The sequence below is a fragment of the Arvicanthis niloticus genome, chromosome 13 (genome assembly GCF_011762505.2).
Source record: "Arvicanthis niloticus isolate mArvNil1 chromosome 13, mArvNil1.pat.X, whole genome shotgun sequence".
Classification (NCBI taxonomy): Eukaryota; Metazoa; Chordata; class Mammalia; order Rodentia; family Muridae; genus Arvicanthis; species Arvicanthis niloticus.
The window spans coordinates 52918042-52941829 of NC_047670.1; the positions used below are offsets into that span (position 1 = coordinate 52918042).

General features: G+C 48.2%; 1 protein-coding gene, 1 long non-coding RNA gene and 1 pseudogene across 2 annotated transcripts in view; 1 reads left to right on the top strand and 2 right to left on the bottom strand.

Annotated features, from left to right (window-relative positions):
- The window catches only part of Myh9 (myosin heavy chain 9), an 81764-nt gene extending 63992 nt beyond the window's left edge, over nt 1-17772 (bottom strand). Inside the window, exon 1 of the mRNA XM_034517390.2 lies at nt 17609-17772. The gene's annotated coding sequence lies outside the window, so the exon portion shown is untranslated. The remainder of the gene's footprint in view (nt 1-17608) is intronic.
- LOC117719469 (U6 spliceosomal RNA) lies at nt 16305-16402 on the bottom strand (annotated as a pseudogene).
- Nucleotides 17773-17838: 66 nt separating the features above from the next.
- LOC143434106 (uncharacterized) lies at nt 17839-23080 on the top strand. Its single transcript, XR_013103351.1, has 4 exons — nt 17839-19099; nt 20869-21087; nt 21197-21438; nt 21897-23080. It is a non-coding gene; the product is annotated as an uncharacterized LOC143434106 (long non-coding RNA).
- The last annotated feature ends 708 nt before the right edge of the window (nt 23081-23788 follow it).

The following is a 23788-nucleotide window of genomic DNA, read 5'->3' on the forward strand; positions in this document are numbered from 1 at the left end:
TCACACCCTGCCTAACCCAACTCAACATGATTTATCCCTTCCAAGAATGCAGTTCTTTCCCAAAATGTTGTCAAGAGCTCTAGTCAGAATTTGGCTTTGCAAGGGCCTGGCTTCCAGATTGGTCTCCAGAATCAGCTCAGACCTGTTGGAAGGAACCTCACAGGGTCAGAGCTGTGACAGCCCCACCCCCACCCCAGAGTACCTCATCCAAGAAGCTCAGGCTTTAATATTTCATCTCAAACCACATGAGGACAGACACACAGACATACAAACACATGCACACACACACATGGGCAGGAGGGTAGGGTGGGCAAACAGACAGACAGACGAACAGACACACATTTATAAACATTTAACAAACAGCAAACAGCTTCACGAAATGCTCACCTGGTACTGTTCTTATATTTTTCACTGGAATCAACTTTATTTCCTTTCTAGAAACACCAGTACCACCCATTAAAAAATAATTTCAACATCTACCCTAAGCCTAAACTGACAGTCTGAAAACACCCATCTGACTCAAATTTCACTGGGCAGAGGAAGCAACAACACTGGTCAAACTACCTGCTGGACCAAGTCCCACCTTCAATTAGGCCAGTCCAGAGCCAAAGGGAGGGAGCTCCAGGCTCTAGCAGACCAGAAGACAGCAACAGCAAACCAAAAACCTAATGCTTGTTGGACACATGTAGTTCAACATATTACCCTGGCATGATCTTGCCAACCTTGACCAAGCCAAGGCGAAACCATGGCCAACAGCTCAGAGATATCGGACTTGCCTTCTGGAGAATTCTTTAAGAATCAGGAAGGCAGCAGACAGGGCATGGTGCATATATATACCTGCAGCCCTGGGTCTTGGGAAGCAATGAGATCAAGTCTATTCCAAGACCTTTTCTTTCCTTCTTTTTTTTTTTTTTTTTTAAAGATTTATTTATTTATTTAATGTATATGAGTACTCTTTCTTTATAGGCACCAGAAGTACTCTTTCTTTATATGCAACAGATCCCATTACAGATGGTTGTGAGCCACCATGTGGTTGCTGGGAATTGAACTCAGGACCTCTGGAAGAGCAGCCAGTGCTCTTAATCACTGAGCCATCTCTCCAACCCCCTCTTTCCTTCTTTTTTTCCCTTTTAATAATATATTATGTACCATTACAGAAAACATAGCTCTCAACTGACTTTCATTCAGCAAAAACTGGTAATAGTTAAATATAACATTATTTTGCGCCGGGCGGTGGTGGTGCACGCCTTTAATCCCAGCACTTGGGAGGCAGAGGCAGGCGGATTTCTGAGTTCGAGGCCAGCCTGGTCTACAGAGTGAGTTCCAGGACAGGCAGGACTACACAGAGAAACCCTGTCTCAAAAAAACAACAACAACAACAAAAAAAAAAAAAAAAACAAAAAAAAAAAAAAAAACAAAAAAAAAAAAACATTATTTTGAAAGGCTGCTATGGCACAGAATATTAATAGTGACTGGGGTATAGCAGTATATATTCTAGATGAAATACATGCTTATCTTACTAGTGATAATTCTCAAAATAATTTACATTAAAAACAAAAAAACAAGGGGCTGGAGAGCATCTCAGGGTTAAGAATGCTTGCTTATTCTCCCGGCGGCCCAGAGGACCACAGTCCAGTTCCCAGCACCCATATAAGGGCAAAGGCCTGTAACTCCAGCTCCAGGGAGTCTGACAGCCATTTCTGAGGTGGTCAGGCTGCATTCCAGAGCACTCCTATCTCTTGGGAAGGAGCCATGAAGCAAGACCAGACCTTATTTGCTTCACACATAAAGGAGGAAAAAAATAACAATTCCTAGGGTGGGTTACATCACACTTTTTATCTAAAGGCATGGCCGATCCCAGCTGCCCTTGAATAGGAGTCTGGCTGGCAGAAATGACCTCACCATGTCCTTCACCAGAATTGCCCCTTTGCTAGAACTCCAAAATGACCAAGGCTGGCCAAGTTTGTACATAAAAAGCAGGGATACTGCACTAGGTGTTAACATTCCTTCTAAGCTCTGCCCACAGTTACCTGGCAATAGCCAGGTGTACCTGACTAAAAGGGGCTGCTTGCCCCCTCCTCACTGTCTTACTCGATTACTCTCCTATTCTTGACCTCTCTGTCCCTTCTCTCCGAATTTCCCTCCACCCCATCTCTCTGCCTTTCTCTGTCTCCATTCCCTCAACTCCCCTCCCCATGCCCTAAATAAACTCTATTCCATACTATATGGCTGGTACCTCAAGGAGAAAGGCTGTCTCAGCATGGGCCCGCAGAGGCACCCCCTTCCACCTCAGCATACCTCCTACTACAAACATATCCTGTCTTGCTTTCTTTCTTTTGTATAAAACACAACACTAGGGACATTCAGGCCTGGCCATCCTGCTCTGAAGCAAGCCCTATACCCACAACCCCCATACACATGTAGCAATATATATATAAAGCCCCAGATACAAGCCAGTAAGATGGCTCAGGGGAAGGTGCCTATCCTTAAGCCTAGCATCTTCTTGAATTTGAGCATCAGAATCCACATAGGATAAGAGGCCAACTACCACAGCTATCTCTCACCTCTAAACATACTTGCACACCCACACACATATACACAAAAAATAAAGGCCTAGATACAGACAGATATATACACATAGAGACCCATATACTTGAACAGATACATACACACAAAGACACATGCCCAAAGACCTGGATACAGACATACAAAGATATGTACACACAAAGACCTACTTGCACACATTCATATTCATGTGCACACTCACAAACATGTATAGAGACATGTACATAGAAAGACCCGGTCATACACAAACATGTACAGACATGTACACACACAGACCTGTTGACAGGCAGATACAGATCTGGGTACACCGAGATATTTACATACAATGATATGTATAGAGATCTGTGCTCAGAGACGTGTACACAATCAAACATGCCAACAACAGACAGCAGCCCAGAAGTGCCCCTGAAGATGTTGTGATCAGATGTGGTGATGTTCCTGAGTTAGGCTCTGCTGTCTGGGCGAGGGGTCTGAATGAGCTACTTAATCACTGGGAATCTCCCTTACTGAACCCACCTCAAAGTACTTCATCCTGCTCATACTTCAGAACAACCGCCCTTATAAACAGCAGCCCCATCAGCTAACTTCTCTTGGTATCCTGTTTCACACAAAAGACAATTAATACATGCTTGCTATTAGTGTCTGCATCCTGCAGTCTCATTCTGGGCTTCAGGGTCTTGCATCCAAGCCTCCTGCTCCCTGCTTCCTAGGATGCAAGGCAGCAGCAGACACATGAAGCACTTCAGTAAGGACCACAGCAGACAATAGATCAATTAGAAAAAGCGCAGGGTTGACTCTGGTCTCCTTATCCCACAGCTAGAGCAGCAGAATTGATTCTCAGGCCTAATTCTGACATTTCCTGCACCACAGACTCCCCTGCCAATCCCTTTGAACTTGATTCCTCTGAGGTAAGAATCCTGGGAGTCTCAAAGGGGCCACATAGAATATACAGGAATTTAATAAGCCTGGAATTGTCATGACTGATAACAAGCCACGACTGATCCAGAATGTCCCAGTCAATTTAGGCATAACAAAACAGCCTGTAAAACCGAGAAGAGCCTTTGAGTCCTACCCCAGCGTCCAGATGGCCTAGGCACCCAGATGGCCTCAGCACCCAGACCTCGACTCAGGTCCACAACAGAGGACCACATTCTTCACATTCTTGTCCAGAAACCAGGAGAAAAGGGGTGGGCTGCAGGGGAGGGCTGCTATTTCAACCCAAAGATAATTAAAGCCCAAGACTGGTTTTCCAAGGGAAGAGGGAGCCCCCTCCCCCACAGCAGCTTCAGGTGCTTTTCAGAGAGTGCTCCCAAAGTACATGATACTGCAGTGTGTGATAAAGCAGAGCCTTGCCACCTGCAGGCATCCCCAGCATCCTCACAAGCAGGACACACAGCTAAGAAGCTGCAGGAGGGAGCCTCAGAAGCCTGCAACTCACCTGTGGAAGCTTGGAAGGAGAGGAGATAGCTCCCTTGAGCAGCAGAGCACTGACAGGGCAGGGGATGCCACATGCTCCACAGTGTGGGACAGTGAGGCATTCCTCCTGAGTACCAGGCTAACCATCCACTTCCTCCTCCTTACCCTGACAGGGACAGGAAACAGTGCAGGCAACAGGCTGCAGGCTTCTGTAGGCAGAAGGCAGAATGAGAACAGCATGCTGGTGGTAGCTAGCAGGAAGAGGCAAAAAGGCTGGGTTCTCTGAAGAAAGCAGGCTAAAACTACCAGCTCCTTCCTAACCCACCACACACCTCCTGGCCTACCCACACTCACCTGAGGTAGGACCTTATACCAAGTACTAAGAAGTCAGTAGGCCATTGGAACCCAGAAGCCATGGGAGCACCATTGCCCATACAATAGTGGCATGAGAAGTGAAAAAGGCCATGGGAACAGAGGATCTTAGCTCTCTCGCTGCCTACCTATGGCTTGTTTATTAGGTTCTTGGAGTCTCAGCATGTCATGCTATAAAACGACAACACTAATCTGGACAGTCTTCCTTTGTAGGAGACTTCAGCCACAATAACCTGATGAGACTGTTTCACAGTCATAATGAAACAGTATCATACAAAATAGCTTTCTGTATGTGTGTGGTGTGTGTGTATATTCCTGCATGTGCGAGGTCAGAGGTCAGCAGTTCAGCAGTGGGTATCTTCCTCCACTGCTCTCCACTTTGTGTGTGTGTGTGTGTGTGTGTGTGTGTGTGTTTGCTGGCATGCATGACTATGTATCACTTGTGTACAGTACCCACAGAATCCAGAAGAGGGCTCTGGACCCCCAGGAACTGGAGTTAAAGACAGTTGTTAGCACCCATGTAGGTAGAGGCTGGGAATTGAACCCTAGTCCTCAGGAAGAGCAAGTGGTGCTCTTAATACTGTACCATCTCTCTAGCTTTCCATATTTATTTATTTATTTATTTATTTATTTATTTAATGTATATGAGTATTTAATGTATGTGTAGCTATCTTCAGACACACCAGAAGAGAGCACCAGATCCCACTATAGATGGTTGTGAACCACAATGTGGGAATTGAACTCAGGACCTCTGGAAGAGCAGTCAGTGCTTTTAACCACTAAGCCATCTCTCTAGTCCCCCTCCCCCATATTTGTAACAGAAATTTGTCACCAAACCTGCACTTCCCTAAGTAGGTCCCAGGAACCTTCCTGTCTCTGCCTCCCCTGGCTAAAATTCCAGACAGGTACCAGTATATCTCACTTTTTTTTTTTTTTTGATACAATTACTCAAGATCCTAACTCAGTTCTTCACTCAAAAACTTTACCAACTGAGTCATCTCTCCAGCACCTAAAATAAATTTTATTATTTATTTATTCATTTATTTGTAACAGGGAAAAAAATATAAGGACTAACTTGTCACTGTGCTAATAAATAAGATGCAAAAGAATCAATAAGGCTTCACTGAGCAGCAAACCCACTGATGTATTGCTTTTTTCCTCAGTCCATAGATAAGTGAAAAAAACCTGACACAGTGGTTCCATAACTTACGCAAGGTCAAAGGGCTTACAAGTGAGAGAAAAGAATGGGGTCAGAAGCCAGAGCTCCTCCCTATTCATGTAAATACTAGACACACACACTTCATGGTAGTTAGGCCTCAGAAGCCAAGAAAATACAGCCACCCACCAGAGGCCACCGGAGCCAAGAGAGGGGCTGGAATGAAACCTGTTCAGGTATAAACATGCTGTTTTCCCAGTCCAGCATGGGCGATGAACTTCACAAGGGTCCCGGTGGTGAGGCAAGGCCAGAATGGAGCCAGCACTTTCAGGAGAGTTAGGAGAGGCACCTCAGTCAGGCTAAGTACTCAGCAAGGAAGCTTAGAGTAGCCACTCAGCGCTGGCCAAACCCAGGGACTTGGCGTTCGTTTATTGTTCTGAACCACTCTTGTACACTTCGCTGATGCTCATCTGGAGAGAGGCCAAACTCAGCACTGGGGTGAACAACCTGGGTGCTCAAAGGACCAGCCTGACCATTAAGGGCTGATCTGAAGTGGAAAGGGACACTGAGGCAGGGTAAGGATGAGGGCTGCTTGGACAGCAGTCTACAGACTGAGCTGAGGGCACAAGATCCCATAGAGCAGCAAGCCAAGAGTCAGGTTTGAGTGGTGCAAGGGCATAGTTATTTTGGTTTGGTTTGGTTTGGTTTGTTTGAGACAAAGTTTCAATACGTAGTCTTGTCTAGACTTCATTGAGTTCCTCTTCTATCCAGCTAAGACCTAGGAACCCAGTGGTTCTCAACCTTCCTAACCCTGTGACCCTGTATCCTCAGGTTGTGGTATCCCCCAAACATAAAATTATTTTTACTACTTCATAACTGTGATTTTCTTACTGTTATGAATCATAATAAAATATCTGATATGCTGGACATCTATGTGACGCTGTGAAAGGGTGGGTCACATATCAAAGGGTTGTGATCCACACATTAAGACCCCCTAGAGGATCCTGTTTACAGATGAGTAAAATAGGGATCAAAGCAGACTGCAATCCCAGCACTGGGGAGGCAGAAGCAAGTGGATCTCTGTGAATTCAAGAATACCCTGATCTACATAAGGAATTCCAGGCCAGCCAGGGAAACCCTGTCTCAAAAAAAAAAAAAAAAGGCAGCCCAGACCTGAGAAGGATCACCAGAATGTCTAGGCTGCACTGGAACAGCTGGCAAATAATGTAAAATAGTATAAACTCAAAAGATAATCTTTGGCCTACAATTACCAAGCACAGTGTAAACAGGAAGTGAATAGAGATACAAGGGGAAGGGGATAGGGGAGTTGGGCCAATCATCAAGAACACCTCCTGCTCTTGCAGAGGATCCAGATTCAGTTTCCAGCACCCACATGGTGACACAACAATTCATAATTCTACATCCAGGAACCCAAAGTCCCCTTCTGGGCTCGGTGGGCATCAGGCATGCATGAGGTACACATGCAGGCAATACATATAAACTAATCTTCCTTTAAAAGGGCCACAGAGGGCCTGTCTTAACTAGGAGCATTATAATGCCCTAGGTGCTGGACGCCCCCATTACTCTTCTTTAATAGCAACTTCAACCCACGGGGGGGGGGGGGGAGAGAAAACTAGATTAAGCCTTGGATGGCGTTTCTTTGAGAAACCTGGGGGTAACAGGGCATTGAGATCCATGACAAACTTCAAACCCAAGAAGTCTGGGGCTGATGGAAATACAAACTGCCTGGTGGAGAGAGACCCAAGAAGGTATGCAAAGCCTGCAATGCCTGAGTCCCATCAGCATTTCTGGGGCCATCGCAGCCCACTTCATTCCCCAGTAAGACAGGTGGCAACAAGCTTCTGGCTCCTTCCCAAGAAACAAAGTTACCTCTCCTGCTCTCTAAGAAGACCAAACACTTCACAAAGCCTTGAACTGGAAGTGGGAACTGAGGGGAGGGGGTAGAGAGAGCAAAGCACAATGCCTGCCCTCCCTGAAGAAGGTAGGGACCCATCATCCTGGTACCCAGGTACCCTGCAAATACTTCCCCACTGCAAATAAAGATCAGTTCAAAAGCTGCAACAAGGATTCTGAAACTTCCTTTTTACAACAAAGCCAAACTGTTGCAACTTATTGCTACAATTCTTACAACATCTCAGCAAAGCCTCAGCTGAGTCCTGGGCCCCTGGCAAGGTAGCTAGATGTTTCCAGACCTCCCCACCCTCATTAGGAGGGACCCTATCCCCTTTTCCTTCCTCCCCCCTTTCTCCCTACCCTCAGCAGTCTCCTTCCTACTCAGTAGCATCCTCAGCAGCGACCACCCTGTGAACAAGGCCCCTTGGAGACTTTTGGTCTCTCACCTCTTCAGATGGGTTTCCTGACCCAGGTCTTTGGTATGCACAAAAGATAGGAAACAGGTAGAACTGGGAGGTAACAGGTGGACGACCTTCCCACACAGAGCCGGGAAAGATCCCCTAGCTCTTGGCTCTAGTACCTGAGTTTCCTGACAGCTTGTGAATGACAAAGTGGTTTTACCAGCTTTCTATGAATCCGACTGTGTGGCCAGGTGCCCCATCTCCTCTACAAACCCCCATGTCTCAATCCACAACACCAGAAGGCAGTTACCATGTTCCTAGGATTAGACCTGAGTCCAGGGAGCGGCCCAGTGATCTCAGACCCAGCATCTTAATGTACAACCATCTCTGGACAAGACCTACAATAGATGCTCATTCACTGAGTGAATACATTTTAAAAGACAATAAAACTCCCTGTATTTTCTGACAGTGTAAATAATAGTTCCTCCCCTCAGTGGACCATAACATGGTCATTAAATACCCAGTATGGAGAATGCTGCAACATAGGAAACTTCATATTACAGCACTGTGTGAGAATTTAGTGTAGACAGTATCATTCTGCCTGGGATCTGGTGAAGTGCATGCAGGTGCGTGCATGTGTATGTGTATGCATTCGCATGTGCGCATGTGTCTTCGTGTGCACACATGTATGTGTACTTATATGTGCAAGAAACATGGTGTGGTGCTTCTTGCCAGCTTTGTCCTCATGTCTGTGCTGCAAACAACAGGCTCCTAGTTTCTCGTCTTACTTTCATAGGACACTTTTTCAGTAGCAATGGTGTTTCACAATTCTTCGTAAAATGTCTCACCTCAAGTCCTTTGCCTGGGAATAACATGATGTCTGACCACCCAACCAGATGACACCGGCAGCTTGCCCAGCAGCCAGTCAGAAGTTACCAACCTGGGAGTGGAACAGGGCACTCTACTTCCCAGAAAAAGGTTCAAGGAAAGCAGGTCTCCACAGGCTACCTCAGGCTCTGAAAAGACTTGGGCCTACCAAGAGAGGGAACTTTTCCCCAGTCAGTGTGAGTCACAGAACCTTCACCAATCTGAATCACTCCTGAACAAAGGGAAATGCCTGAGCAAGGTCCCAACCCTTCTCCCTGGACACGTGGTGCCCTGTGCTCTGATTCTGCAGTCAGCTCAAGTGCCACCTCCTCCAGGCAGCCTTCTCAGAGCCTCCCTGCTCTCCTGTATGAGCTAGAAACCATCAGCTCCTACAAACAAACCACACTTGCTAAAGCTCTGCTCTCCCAGCACCTGGCCCTGGGCTCCATCTTTGTGCATGGGAAATGCATGTTATCCAGTGTCCTTACTGAATAACTAAGGGCTGGACAGGAGGACAGACGGACAAGGAATGAATAGTACACAATGCATAGGCAAGAGCCCACCTGTTAAGAAAGCAGTGGGCTTCTGGCCACCATCCCCAGGGGCCACCACTGGGTCCCACAGCTGCAAAGTCATCCTGGGCTTGAATTTATGCTGGCAGCCATGGTCCTCTCACCTGCCCCACCCCACCCCCAACTCCACACTCCTGAGAAAAGTAGCTGCAATAAACCCCATGGCACAGGAGGCCTCGGTGAGTGGCCAGCAGCAATGGGGATGATGATACTCTTTAGTGAGCTCACAGCCCCAGAAGGAGAAAGCTGAGACCAGTCCACCCTCTTTGCAAGCTTTGTGTACTCACAATGAAGGCTGTCCACAAGGCCACAGGAGCAGAAGCAAACCCACCCTTTCCCCCTACACACACACCCACACCCTAGTTTAAATCTCTGTAAGGAAACCTCATCAGCAAAATGAGTTTCTACTTCCTGGAGGCAAGAGAAGAAAGAACTCATCAGCACATGGCCTGCTGCATACAGGTGTCCAATAAAACCTAACCACTGTCTCTAGCCGAGCTAGGACTCTACTCAGACACCCAAAGAAAGACTCAGGCTGCTACTCCGTTCTAGCCACTTCCTCCTGTGCTGAGAAAATGGCTAGTAACTCAGACTGGCCAGTAGGCAAGCCTGTGGAGTATTTCCTTAATTACTGACAGACATGGGAGGAGCCAGTTCACTGGGAGTAGTGCCACCTGTGGGCAGGTAGGCCTGGGCTGTGTAAGAGACCAAGCTGAGAGAACCATGAGGAGAGCAAGGCAGCGTTCCTCCATGGCCTCTGCTTCAGTTCCTGCTTCCAGGTTCCTGACTTCCCTTCTTGAAGGACTACAGATATAAGCCTAATTTTAAAAAACAACTTTCATCCCCAAGTTGCTTTAGGTATGGTGTTTTAGCACGGCAACAGAAACCCTAAGACAGGCATGACGATGACAGAGACCTCAATTCTGTTCAGCAAGGACTGACGCTGACTCTGTGTCAGGCCCTATGTGAAGGCAGTGACCACAAAGGAAAGGGGCCAGCCTTTAACTCTACAGGCCTCACAGTCAGGTGAGCTCTAAAGATGCCCAGCCTCTCACCCCCTTTCTGGCCTAGTTAGGTTAAGTCATCCAAAGTGTTCCACTGTCTCATTCTTCATGTTTATCACACAGGAAGCTGCCTTCTCCAGCCCAGTGACTTCACATAAAACACAGGAAACACATTCTACACAAAGGTTCCGCTGCTGCCTTGTAAACCCTTCTTTCTTAATGCTTAGCCAGTTCAGATCAGAGTAACAAGCTGAGCTGAGCTGTGTTGTTCGAGGGGAAGGATACACAAGGGCCTAGCCTCAGAAGTCTCAACATCAAGCCTAGAGACCTGCCCAGCGTCCCTCAGCTACCGCAACTTGTCACCAAGGCACAGCTTTGTGGACTACATTAAACCTTTAAAACCGGAGCATGCATTGCCTACCACCTGAGGAGAACACTGCTGACAACAGTGTATGAGGGGAGGGCAGTGAGGTAAAGATGAAGACTACACCACTCCAAAGCTAGCATCTCCATGCTGCATGCAGGGAACTGAGGCAAGTGGCAAGCACTAAGCTGTACAATCTGCCTGAGGCCAAAAAGCTTTGGTTTGTTCCTTCTGCCATGTTTGTATTGAAAAATACAAAAAAGTTACCAATCCTGAGACTTTGAGCCAAAGTTACTAGAAATTCAGACTGGCTGGAGGACCAGTGCCAGTGCTTTCTGGATGGCCCGCCCTTCTCCTCAGCACTACCCCAGAGGAGATACTAATTTCTTTCTTTTTCTTTTTTATTTTTTTTTTAGTTTTGGGAAACTTTTCTGCCCAAGGGCCCACCCAACTGGAAGAAGTTCAGACAAACCCCACCCCTCCCCCATTCTTTAACTTACTGCCTCAAAGGAGATGTTTTAGGGGAGGGAAGGTTTTTGAGGACAGGCTAAAGGACGCCCACAAAGCCAAGAAAGACGGTGCCAGTCAAAAGCACTATCTCCTGACTCTGAGTGAAGCCAAGAGCAACTCTCAGCATGAGTCCTGGGCAAGGACTCATCAACATGGGAAGAAATATTCCTTTAAATGCTGCACCCAAGACCCCCTCAGCTCTGACACTACCACTGTAAGCAAACCCAACAGAAGGAAGCTTTGTGATTTGGTTTGGCTTCTTTTTTTCAAAGACAGCCTATAGACCAGGCTGGCCTTGAACTCACAGAGATTTGGCAGCCTCTGCTGGGATTAAAGGTAGGAGCCACCATACCCAGCTTTGATGCTAAGTTTTATCTTTTAATCAGGACACCATTTACAATTACAGTCAATATTCAGAGGTTGGAGACTAGTTCTGGGAAAAGCTCACTGGCAAAGAAGTTGCCTAGCATCTAAGTCTTGGGACTGCTTGACTCCCAGCACCGCAGGGTGAAGAAAACATTAGAAAATCTAAGGGTCAACTTCCCAAATTGCAAATGTCCTTTTGGTCCATGACAACTCTATACAAGAATGGAATTTGAGTACGGCTATCTCAACACATAAACATTTTGGAGACAAGCGTCTGGCCCATGGGGACTATACAGGCCTCCCTGGGAGGCCCCCTTCTTCCTCTACAAAGCACCTCATAAAGCACCACATAAGGACTTCAGCAGCATCGAGGCTACAAGGAAGTAACTTAGAGGATGGAAAAGATCAGCCACCTGTACCTCTAGGCAGCAGGTAGGCTGCAGCTCAACCTGCCCTGCAGGAAACCTCACCATCCAGCAGCGAGCTCCTCAGTGAGGGTTCTATTCGCAAATAGATTGAAGACAAGCTAGAGAGACCTCAGCCAAGGTCAGCCAGGAGCCTCCTTCTCCAGGCACCTGCCCAGTGCTGAATCACCTCAGGCTTAGGAACTGGTCAGAGAGGGACTCACATCAGATGCCCTGTGCCCAGAGGAAACAACACATAGGCATCAATCAGCCTTCAAATGCCTGCCCATGTGGTGGCAGGCCTACTTTAGAGGCTGGCTCATGGACCGCTCTAGGGTGACTCACACCACTCTTACTTTCCATACTGTCTGGCAGGGGGCGGGTCCTGCTCAGAAGCCTGGGAGGTGCTTGCTCAGGCTGCACTGGAAAAAGGATCCCAGCATAAGATGAGCAGAGCTGGCAGCCTCTCCAGTATCCACACCATCCAAGGCTGGCAGTGGCTCTTCCCGGAGACCAAGGTCACCCCCCCCCAAGTCACCATGATCCTCTTTAATCATATAGTCTCAAAAACTTGAGCTTTTCCACAGCTAATGCATTAATAACCACAGACCAAATGTCTGAGCAATAACTGAGGCAGAGCGGAAAGAAGAGTATTCTGGAATGCTATGACCCCAGATCGAAAAAGGGGACACACCTTTAATCCTGCGCAGCACTCAAAAGGCAGAGGCAGGTGGATCTCTTATGAATTCCAGGGCAGCCTGGTCTACCTAGTGAGATACTGGTCAAAGGGCACATAGTGATTGATACCTTATCTCAACAACAAAAAAACTCCATGCAAACTTCTTTTTCTCATAGCAAAAAAAAAAAAAAAAAAAAAAAAAAAAAAAAACGTAATCACCCCTTATTTTTCCCAGGCTGGAGTGGGTGATGGGATCATTATCAGAACAGTACATCTGTCACTCTAGTGAGATTGAGGCAGGCTGAGGAAAACAGGACCCAAAGTGTTCTAAGCCAGAAGAGCAAGAATGCCCATTTGTAAGCCCATTCCACCTAAGACAGTTGTGAGGGCACAGGCCTGTAATCCCAGCGTTCAGTGGTCAGGGGTGGAAAGTCAGAGGGGAACCTGACACCGGACAATGAGGTCCTATCACCATATGAGCAGGGAAGAAGGTGTTCCACAAATGATGACTGAGTATGTCCTAGTATCTAGCTGTGCTCTTTCATCCCCCTGGAGAGCATGCCCTGTGAGCACATAGAGATTAGCCTGTCTTTTAAGGGCTGCAAGGATTTCCGCTGTACAGCTGTGCCATGATTATGGTGGCCTTTCTAATGGACAGTGAGCTCGTTTCCTGCTGCCTTCTCTGACAATGCCACCATCACTATCCTTAGACATTTCCTTCTGCACAGTCAAGTTTATCTGTGGGGTGAATTCCTAGAACGAAGTTAGAAGGAGCTATGCTTCAACAGACACTGTCAAATTACCTTCAAAAAAGAGGTGTGCCCACGACTGGAGAAATGGCTCAGTGGTTAAGAGTGTGTACTGATTTGGTAGAGGACTGGAGTTCAGTTCTCATGTGGTTCACAACTGCCTGAACTAATTCCTGCTGAAGGGGGAAACCCTTCATCGCTCTGGCCTCCTCTGGAACCTGGCCTTATCACACTCAAACTCACACATACACACAAACTCTACAAAAAAAAAGTGTGCTATATATATCTCACCCATAGAGAACTCAAGTGGGGAAGTAGAGGTGTTTAGAAGGGAGGAAGTCCCTCAACTGTAGTGCTTTCCCAGGCACCCTTGTGGGCCAACAGGGAATATGGTCCTCCCTGACACAATCAAACCTACCTTCTACCAGCACCACAGCTGGGAAGCCAGGTCCCTGACACACAAGCTGTTCTTCCCACACTACCCTTGCCTGTCATCTAGAACATGGGAAACCATGTTATAGGGGAAAAATAGAAACCACAGTCTGTATAACCACATGCTACATGCACCCCTTGTCAGAGGTGGAAAAAAACAGAGTTAGGAACCAAGGAAGGAGTCTACCCTCCACCCTCACATAGTCACCTAGGGAGGCAAGACTGGTTTAAAAAAAAAATTTTTGTTTAAAATAATAAGAAAAATGTAGACAGCCGGTGTGTATCAGGCCTTTTATACTGACTACTCCCCTGGTTCTTGCATCCAGCTCAGCAGAGTAAGTCCGGATGGATTCCCACATTTCCGATGAGAAAACTGAGGCTCAGGCAGTTATATAACGTGTTGTAATGTCACAAAGCTGGTGGGAGAGTTAAGATTTCAATTCTGCCTATGTTCCTTCCCTGTCCCACTCTTCCCAACTTTAAAGATGGGATTCTGGAACCAACTGGGTGGATTAAAAAGACCCTTGCCACCAAGTCTGAGTTGTACCCCAAGGGCCCACATGGTGGAAGAAAAGCAATCCCCTTAAGCTAGACTGTCTTTATTTACTTCTTTATTAAGAATTAAAAAAAAAAAAAAAAAAAGAGGAAGAAGAGTAGGAAGAAGAAGAGGAGGAAAAGGAGGAGGAGGAGAAGAAAGAAATCTATGAGCCAGTTGCCTAGGCAGCCAGGGCACTGTTCTGTCACCAGAGGACCTGACCCAGGGGCTCAGAGCACCAGGGGTTAAAGCTGAGAGGCAGTGGATCTGTAGGGCAGCACAAAAGGAAAATGGACTTCCTGTCCTTGTGGTGGAGATGCTGTTTTATGCTCAGTAAATTAGGACGTTTGTTTAATTAAGAGAACACACAGATTTTGTTATTCTAAATATTTTTGGAACACGACGCTTGGAGGAAACTGTCAAGGCAGGGATTTTTTTTCTCCTGGCTCTAGCTCTTCCCCCTCCAAGAGAAGGAAAACAACAACTAAACTCCTCCTCTCCTTTTGAAATAAAGATGTCAAGCTGGTAAGGGCTGTCTTAAGTACTTTATTGAAGGATTAGTGAGAAGAGGAAGTGAGGGAAACTCCAGCCAACCCCGTTTCTAGCAATTCCCGACCAGGCTGGGGACAATGCTGCATTTCTTAGTGTGCTTCTCTTCCTTTAAAGAGCTAAGAGATCCTTGTTTTTCCTAGAGCAAAACCAGGCAAAAGGCAGGCTGTGATTAACATGCACCCTTCCTTCCACAAGAGAGAAATTGCCTCATCTCCAAACCCTTTGGTTAAAAAGTTCAATTTTTTTTTTAAATAATAAACAAGAAAACCAGGACCCTAGCCTTTCTTTTCCTCTCCCTGCTCCTGCCCTTCAGACCAGCAGCCCACCCCACTGAGACTCCCTGACTCTGCCTCCCTTCTCCGCCCAGGGCTAGCTAACGCCTCCCAACACAAGTTTGAGGGGAACCTGGCTCTGCCCACCTCCCCGGCCAGGATCTGCTGAGCGTTGGAGCAGAGCTCTGGGGTGTCACCCACACAGCAAGCACACTGGCTCTCAAACTACACTAAGCAATCCCTGGATGCTTTTAACTACTCCCCAATTATCCACTAAATGACTCCCCACTTTATTCACCACGTGTTTGCCTCAGTTTGCCAAGCCTGAAATGTCTTTCTTCCTCATGGTGGTTTCCCTGCTTGCCCGGACAACAGTGACCCCCAGAGCCTAGGAATTCCTTGAGTCCTTTGTCTGTGGCTTGTTCAGGACACAGCACAAGCTATCTTTGTATCTTAGTCTACCACTCAGCTTTAATGTCTTCACATTTCCCCAGGACACAAGTCTCTTCAAGAGGCCAGCAGGCTCTCACAGTCCTATGCCTCATAGTACCTTTCTGGGGTTCCTAACATCTCCACTTCACACTAGTCACCTACTGGTTTGTCTCAGCTCTCCTGTGCCTGTAAGCAGGGGCCAGGTCTTACTCAATTCACACCCACCCCCACACACACCACCTGGCAAAGTCCCTGGCAGAAGCCGGTTAAATATTTGCTCAATTACACATCTATAGGCCTTTCCCCCCCACCCCCACCCCCACCCCTAACAACCTTGTATATAAATTGATATCGATTGTCTAAACGGGCCTTCAAGCAGCTTGCCTCCTTAACAGAAAGGGAGGTAGGCCTCCAGGTGAAGTTATCAGTCTGGACTCTAGACAGTGGAGTCAGAAATGGCTACAATGTTTCCGTGAACAAGTTACCTTTTTATTTATTTATTTTTTTGCTGTTTCCAAAAGCTTTATTTTCACTTGGTCCAAGGCTTGGGAGAGGCTCCGGGCGGGTTACAGACCTGCCTATTGGCATGAGAGTTCCAGATGGAGGTCCTGAGGCTGGCTGGCATATAGCAGAGGAGGGAGTCCCTTGGGAGGCAAAGAGACCTCCTAGTCGTGTTTGCGAGTGAGCGGCTCTTAGAGATACTAGACCAGAGACGGCTGGGACATGCCAGTCTGCGTTGGCTAAAAATATAGAACTCAACGCATTTGCATGTCATCCTTACGAGGGGACCATGCTAATCTGTATCGTTCCCATCTTAGTACAGATGCTGCCGTAGGGAGCTCACAAGTTACTTTGAAATTTTGCTAGTCCAGAAAACCGCTCAGAGAACTGAGAAGCCAATGGAGCTCTCCATAGCCCAGCCGAGGAAGCCTCCAGTCTCCAAGACCTGGTACTTCCCAGGAACCTTTTCCCTAACACCGCTGGGTGGGGCCTCAGGCACCCGCCCGGGCCCACCCAGCCCTCAGTTTCACTACAGCCCGCAAGCAAGTCCTAGAGGGTACTGACTCCGTTGCCTGGGAGAGATGGGGACCGGGAGGAGCAGGGTGCAGTTCCTGCCCTAGGCGTGGCTCCAGAACAGGATGGGGTGAAGACCCTAGCGCAAGGAAGTGGGGGGGTGGGGGTGGGGAGATCTTCAAAACTCCGCCTCTAACCAAACATAAAAGATGCGGCTGCCGGGCCTGGTCTTAAAATCAGGGCTCCCAGAGACTGACTCGGGCGTGGCGTCCCAAGGTGCGGTGGAATCAGGTGCACGCCTGCCTGGGCGGCGGGACAGCTGCTCGCGGACCCAGGCCTTCTGACCTCAGGCAATAGAAATCCAAGGTTGAATGAGGTCAGACTGGAGGTCTTTCCGGCGCCCTGAGCCCCTCGGCAGCTGGGTCCCCTTTTCCCACGCACCCAGAGTACCTCTCCCCGCCCCCTCCCGGCCCAAGGGCTGACGGACAAATGAGGAAGTCCGCAGCGGACGGCGGAAACCGAGCCCGGCGCAATGTCTGCAGCGGGACCGACCGATCCTGACTCAGAAGGACGCCCTGACAGCTGCCAAACGGTCCCCGCCTGCCCGTTACCTCCCTTTGCCAAACTTACAAAGGAGCCGCTGCCCGGAGCCCACGACCTCATCCGGCGGGCTCGGCCCGGGGCTCCGGGACTGCAGCGTCCCCGAAGGGGTTAAAAAGTTTGCCGGAGCCGGCCGTCGGGGAGGAGGGAGCGCAGAGGCGACAGGAACAGGCCGAGCTCCAAGTGCCCCCACCGGGAAAGCGTCCAGCAGGAACGGGGACCGCGTCCCCCGGCTCCCTAAGCGGAGGCCTCGCTGCCTATCACCCCTCGGGTGAGGATGCGGAGTCCGGTCGCACCCGACCGCGCCGAAACCGGCCACGCGGAGGCCGAGAACCACAGGGCCGCCGGCCCCAAACGCCTAGAGTCTTGTCGCCGCGCGCGCGCGCGCGCTCGGTAGCTCCGGGGCGGGACATACCGGCAGAGCTCGCTCACCTGAACCTGGGTCTGCCCGGGGAACAGGCGCTGGTTCTTCCGAGTGGAGTTTCTCGAGCGCTCGAGCGGCGCGGCGGGGTGGGGCGAACGCGAGACAGGAGCTGCAGCAAGTCAGGTTCTTGAGCCTTCCGTGCCCTGCCCAGGAACCGCGGTGATCTGCGCGCCTCACCGCACCCAGCTCTGGTGCTCGCCGCCCTCCCTGCCCCGCCCTTCCAGAGGAGGGCGGGTCTACAACCCGCCGCTGGCTCGGGGGTGGAGCTTCCAGGAGCCCGCCTCTCTCCACACTGCCCAATCCAACAGAAGTTTGGCCTAAACTGACAGATTTTCGGCCTATAAACAGACAAGAGACGGAAGCCAGAGGGCTGGGCTTCATCCTCCCAATCTGTCCCCACCTCCGCCCACCCCACCTTCCACCCGCGCTTCCTAGGCGGGAGCCACGCCTTGTAGGGCGGGCCCAACGGACAGCCAGGTTACAGGACCAAGATTGACGCGGACTTCATCCAATCAGGAGCAGGCGGCTCCGGCGCGCCGGGCTCCTGGTCCCGGCTCTGGTGCGAGTCTTGGGCCGCGCCAGGGCCGGAGGGAGCGTGCTGGGAAGGTCTGAGGCTCTGACACTCCGCCCCGCGAACCGTGTTTTCCCTTCATCCTGTCCTACCAGGAGAACAGATATTAAGTACCATATATGGGAAAAGTGGTATTTTACATAATTATGATGGCTGTGGGGGCGGGCATGGCTTCAACCCTGCATTCCGTGTGGGCGTCCTGAGTTCGATTTTGGAGCCTGCTTGCGGCTGTCCTCCAGCCTCTGAACCTTTGCTCTGACGGGTGCCTCTGGCTGGAATGCGGTCGAAGCCACACTAAAGTGGTAAACCTTTGAGTAATTAACTCACACGCATCTCAGATATTTGTCACTAAATTATTTTAAGGATAGATTTTACTTGTTTTATTTTGGTAACCACGAGAGGATTTTTTTCCGTTAAAAAAAAAAATGTACTTCGCCTTTAATCCATCAGGAATCTGTCCATGCATTATTTTCTGCTCTAATTATCCTTTTCCGAGTTGTGCCCATTGATCTGTGTGGTCGATCCTGCAACACGTCAGTGGGGATAGCTTTCAGATCACTTTATGAAGGCAAATTTCTAGTCATTGCTCTTAACTGTTGGAATGTTCTTGCTAACACAGTTAAAATGATCCTTCTGAATGAACTGCAGGGAAAACTTACATTCTGAAGCCAAAAGACAGCTAAAGAAAGAAAGAGATTTTGCAGCCCAGATGACCAATGATTGCTACCCACATTACAGTAAAGACTGCCTCCCAGTTGATAAGAAAAATCCAAATGCAAGAAGAAGGAGGAGGAGGAAGAGAAGGAGGAGAAGAAGAAGAAGAAGAAAACCGTCCAAGGGGTTATGGGTGGTACACCAGAACTCAAGAGGCTGGGGAAGGAGGGGGAGTTCAAGACTACCCTGAACTAAACAGACAAGCAGTTCAAAGGTGTGAAATATATAAAGCCAGATAATTACTTTTAAAACTAATCATCAAGAGACTGGCGATGGAATTCAGCAATAGAGCATTCATTTATCCAGCACAGGCCTCAGCAAGGCCTGAGTTCAATCACCACCAACACACACAATTTACTAAAGAAAGGACAGACTTTCAAAGCAGATTAAAAGAGAAGCGTAACATTCATTATTACAGGAAATGTGCATGAGAACGATGAGGGAGCCCAGCATGGCGGCACTCTGTAAACCCAGAGTCACTGCAAGTTTGAGGCCAGCTTGGGGTATATAGCAGGACCTAGTCTCAAAAGCCCACCACCACAAAATAAAATTATATTAAAAAAATAATAAAATATGCCATAGCAACACGCAGAGACCCTTGGGTGGTTGGCTAAAATTAAAATGCCCAGCATTATCAGAGATAGGGAGGAAGCCAGCTCATCCATTGCTTACAGGAAAGTGTGCTCCTACAACCACTTTGGGACAATGTGACATGGTGACACACACCTGTGATTTCAGCACTGCAGAGGTAGCATCCAGAGGATCAGGATGTCATTGTTACTCTTGGCTACATAGTGGGTTTATGGCCAGTCTGGGCTAAGCAAGTCTGTCCTTGGTTTTATTTACCAAAGCTTGACATATAGCTCAAGAGTCAGCAGTTCCACTCTTCAGCATGTATCCAACAAAAGATGACTATTTAGTCTTCAAAAGATGTTCAGAAATGCTCACCAAAGCTTAAAACAGCCAAAAGGGAACAGCAAGATGGCTCAACAGGTAAAGGTGCCTGCTGCCAAACCTGTATTCTATCCCTGGGAGTCCCCTGGCAAAAGAAAGAGCCAACTACCTCAGGTTGTCCTCTGATGCACACAAAATAAAATTGTCAATGAAAAAAAAAAAAGTTTACTGGCTTATGCCTTAAAGTTGGTGCTCAGCATTTTCGAGGCAGGGGTAAGCTAGATCTCATGAGTTCCATGACAGCCCTGGTTATATAGTTAGACCCCCCCACACACACACACCCCAAAAGTAGTAAGAGAAAAGTCACTCAATAGAAAAATGGGACCAGGCATAGTGTTTCATGTTCCTAATTCCAACACTCATAACATTCCAAAAGCTGCAGCAGACAGTGAGTTTGGAGGCCAGCCTGGGCTACATAATGAGACTCTGACATAAAAAATAATAATAATAATAATTATAATAATAATAATAATAATAATAATAAGGGTAGGGGCTGGAGAGATAGCTCAGCAGTTGAAGACTGTGACTGCTCTTCCTGAGGACCCACGTTCAAATCCCAATACCTACACATCAGTTCATAACTGTCTGTAACTCCAAGATCTGACACCTTCACACAGGCATGGCTGCAGGCAAAACACCAACACGCACAAAATGAAAATAAATAGATGCTTAAAAAGTGGATAAATCGGTCCATACTTGCTTACTATGCAGACATGAAAAGAGAGAAAATCAACAACCCCAGCCCCTAATGATGTCTAGAAACCCCAGGAACACTCACTCTTTCTGGTTCCATTCTTGCAGATTCCTCCCTAGCCTAGTGACGTAGGTGGGTGGACACTCTGCAGGAATGCAGGTTCAATTGCTTGGGTTCCCTCTGATTGTGTGGACCTAAGCTGCCCACACCTCTGTAAGAGCCGCACACTGAAAGAATTTTTTTTTTTTTTACTGTGTGGCAGGCACTATATTAAATGCCTTAACCTAAAAAATAGCGTATTTCATCGTCACAATGATATTATCCCCATTTTGCAGGTAAGAAAAGTGAAATTCAGCGAAATTAAAGGACTATCCACGTTCATCTACTAAGCCGCGGAACTGACCTACACGCACGCCAGTCACATGCAACCAGCTGCGCAGGCGCAGAGCGATGCACTGGCCACTGACCAGCAGAAGGTCTCTTCCTTGCAGACTGTGCCTCTCTTCTTGGGCTTTCAACCCACTCTGCCACCTCCTACTGTGCCGGCCACGGAGGTAACTGCCAAGTCCATGCTCCACCCAGGCCCCTCCGATTTAGCAGTCTTTTCCTTATTTATTTATTTATTTATTTATTTTCTCAACTTTATAAAATTGTAATAAACAGCCCGGAGGTGGCGGCACATTCCTTTAATCCCAGCCCTCTGAGGCAGAAGCAGGCGGATCACTGAGGTTATGACCAGCCTGGTCTACAGAGCAAGTTCTGGGACAGCCAAGGCTACATGGAGAAACCCTGTCTTGGGAAAAAAAAAAAAGTAATAAACATCTGAAGGAATCTAGGCCAACCACCACCAAGCTCCGTGCACATCTATATTTTACTATGGATCTAGCCTGAATGCCCATCACCAGGTAAACAGCTGAAGCAGATGTTCTGAATGTCCACAATGGACTTCTAACCTTTAAGAAGCTTGAAACAAGATGATGTCACTCACAGGAAGATGAGTGGGATTGGAGATCATTATGTTAAGAGAAATAAGCCAGGCTGAGCTATGAAACATACGTTACCATATGTTTGTTGTCTCTGATATACAGAATCTAAGTTTAAAACGTATGTACTTATAGCCAGATACGATAGTGCTTGTCCGTGTAATCCCTGTACTTGTAAAGTGGAGGCAGGAGGATTAGGAATTTAAAGGCTAATTTTCTAATTCCAAACATGAATGGGGCTATGCTGCCCAAGAAAGGGGCCTAAAAGATGGAGACAGAGAGCAAGGAAGAGGAATGGGGAAGGAGAAAGATATATATTACATGTTTCTTTTTTCTCGGTGTGTGTGTGTGTGTGTGTGTGTGTGTGTGTACACATGCAGGTGTGTCCGGCTTCACAAAACTCATTTTGTTGCACAAGAAGACACAGACCAACTCTCTAAGTGCCCCTGTCCTGCCCGAGAGCCTTTTTGGTGTCTTCAGGAAATCTCAGCCTCCTAGACTGTTGCACCAGGACCCCAGCCTCTGGGAATGCTGTGTCTCTCCTACATGGCCTTCTGTCCAAGCTGCTTGTCGCACTATCCACCAGCCCTTTCTACAGACAAGCCACTGTCACAGCACAGCCTTCGTTCGCTCTCTGAGGATTCTGACCCTTGGGCTCCTACCCATCCTTCAAAACCCCAACCCCCACTCGAAAGAGAGTGTTCCTTCTGCTTCACCTGACATGTTTGTATCTCTCTGGCAGGATTCTCCTCTGTTGTGTGTCTGTCTTGGGCTGCCTGAGCAGAATCCAGACTCTGCCTATATTGAACTATTGTTCTGTGTCTCAGTTTTCATTCTTAGGATTGGGCTGGTATCATTCCTGCAAAACTGGGTTTTCCTGAGGATGGTGTTCTGGTGGCTTGCTATACGTGTCAAGCACTGACAGTGGGGCCAGAGCAGGTAGGACAAGGAATATGCAGGTTCCTGCCTTACTACTTCCAATAGGTCATTCGCTAGTGTCATGGTGCTGCCTCTGGACTTTTGATTTGCCAGGTCACATGGCAAAAACTGGCATTCAGAAACAGTGTAGAGCATGCCCTAACAGTCCTATACTTGGGCCTCTGGCAAAGGTGGCTCAGCCAGGGTTGGGGAGAACATGCAGGTAAAGGGCAAAGGAAGCTCATTCCAGGCAGGACACACTGACACAAGGACAGAAGGGAGGAGACACAGCCTGTGCAGGACTTCGGGCAGCTTAGTGACAGAAGGGGGAGTGTGTCATTCAGAAAGCAGCAGAGCTTAGAAAAAGGCCAGAGCCTGCTGTGGAAAGTGAAGTCCTTGAACGCTGGCTTTGCAGCATCAGCCTTACTTGTAAGAGCATTGTAGAAATGGGAAGTCCCAGGACAGGGAAGTTAAGTGCAGCAACAGAGGGCAGAGCCCCCACCGAGCCCCAGATGTGAAACCCAGCAGAAAGAAAGTGAAAATTAGCCTAGGGCAAGAACTAGCAAGAGCCCTGATGCACTGGATCCAATTTGCTTGCTGGGTCTGAATCCTAACAAAGTCTGAAAAGCAGCCAGGGTTGGTGACCAAAACCTGTAATCCCAGTATTTGGAAGTCAGAGGCAGGAGAATTGCTGCAAGTTTGAGGCTAGCCTGAGCCATATACTACATTTCAGGCTATTCAGGGCTACTGAGAAGACCCTGTGTCAAAACAAAACAAACAAAAAGCAATGAGTTTAATCAGATGTCTATGGGCTGGCTGGGGTGATCCCACCATGCGAGACATTGAATTTCCAGAGAGATGGCATACACTCTGTGGTGGATCACTTGCCTAGCACGCACAAGCACGCACTCCTAGCTCTAAGGCTGGCATATCAGCACGCCTAAGGCGGAGGCAAGAGGATCACAAGTTTAAGGCCAGCCTGGAGTACACAGTAAGAACCTACCTGAAACAAACCTTCAAAGGTCTCCTATTTCTAGAGGGGGTAATTAAAGCAGCGAGTCCAGCATTCTTTCACACAATTTGCTATTCATTCAGCAATCACTGATCATCAGCCATGAGGACCACACCTGCCTCCCCTCCCCCTAGAAGGGCCCTCCCTAGCATTCTTTCACTAGCATTCAGTCAACAAGCATGACCCCATATCTCTGGAGCAATGAATGGCTCCTGAGCCTGTTTGGCAACACTGCCTAGAGCCCAGCTTGGCCTCCGTGTTTCTGCCCTTCTCCCTGGAGCCTCTGAGTGTGGACCTCCCTCCAGGGACCTCTCTGCATCCTCCTACCTGGCATGGTGCCCC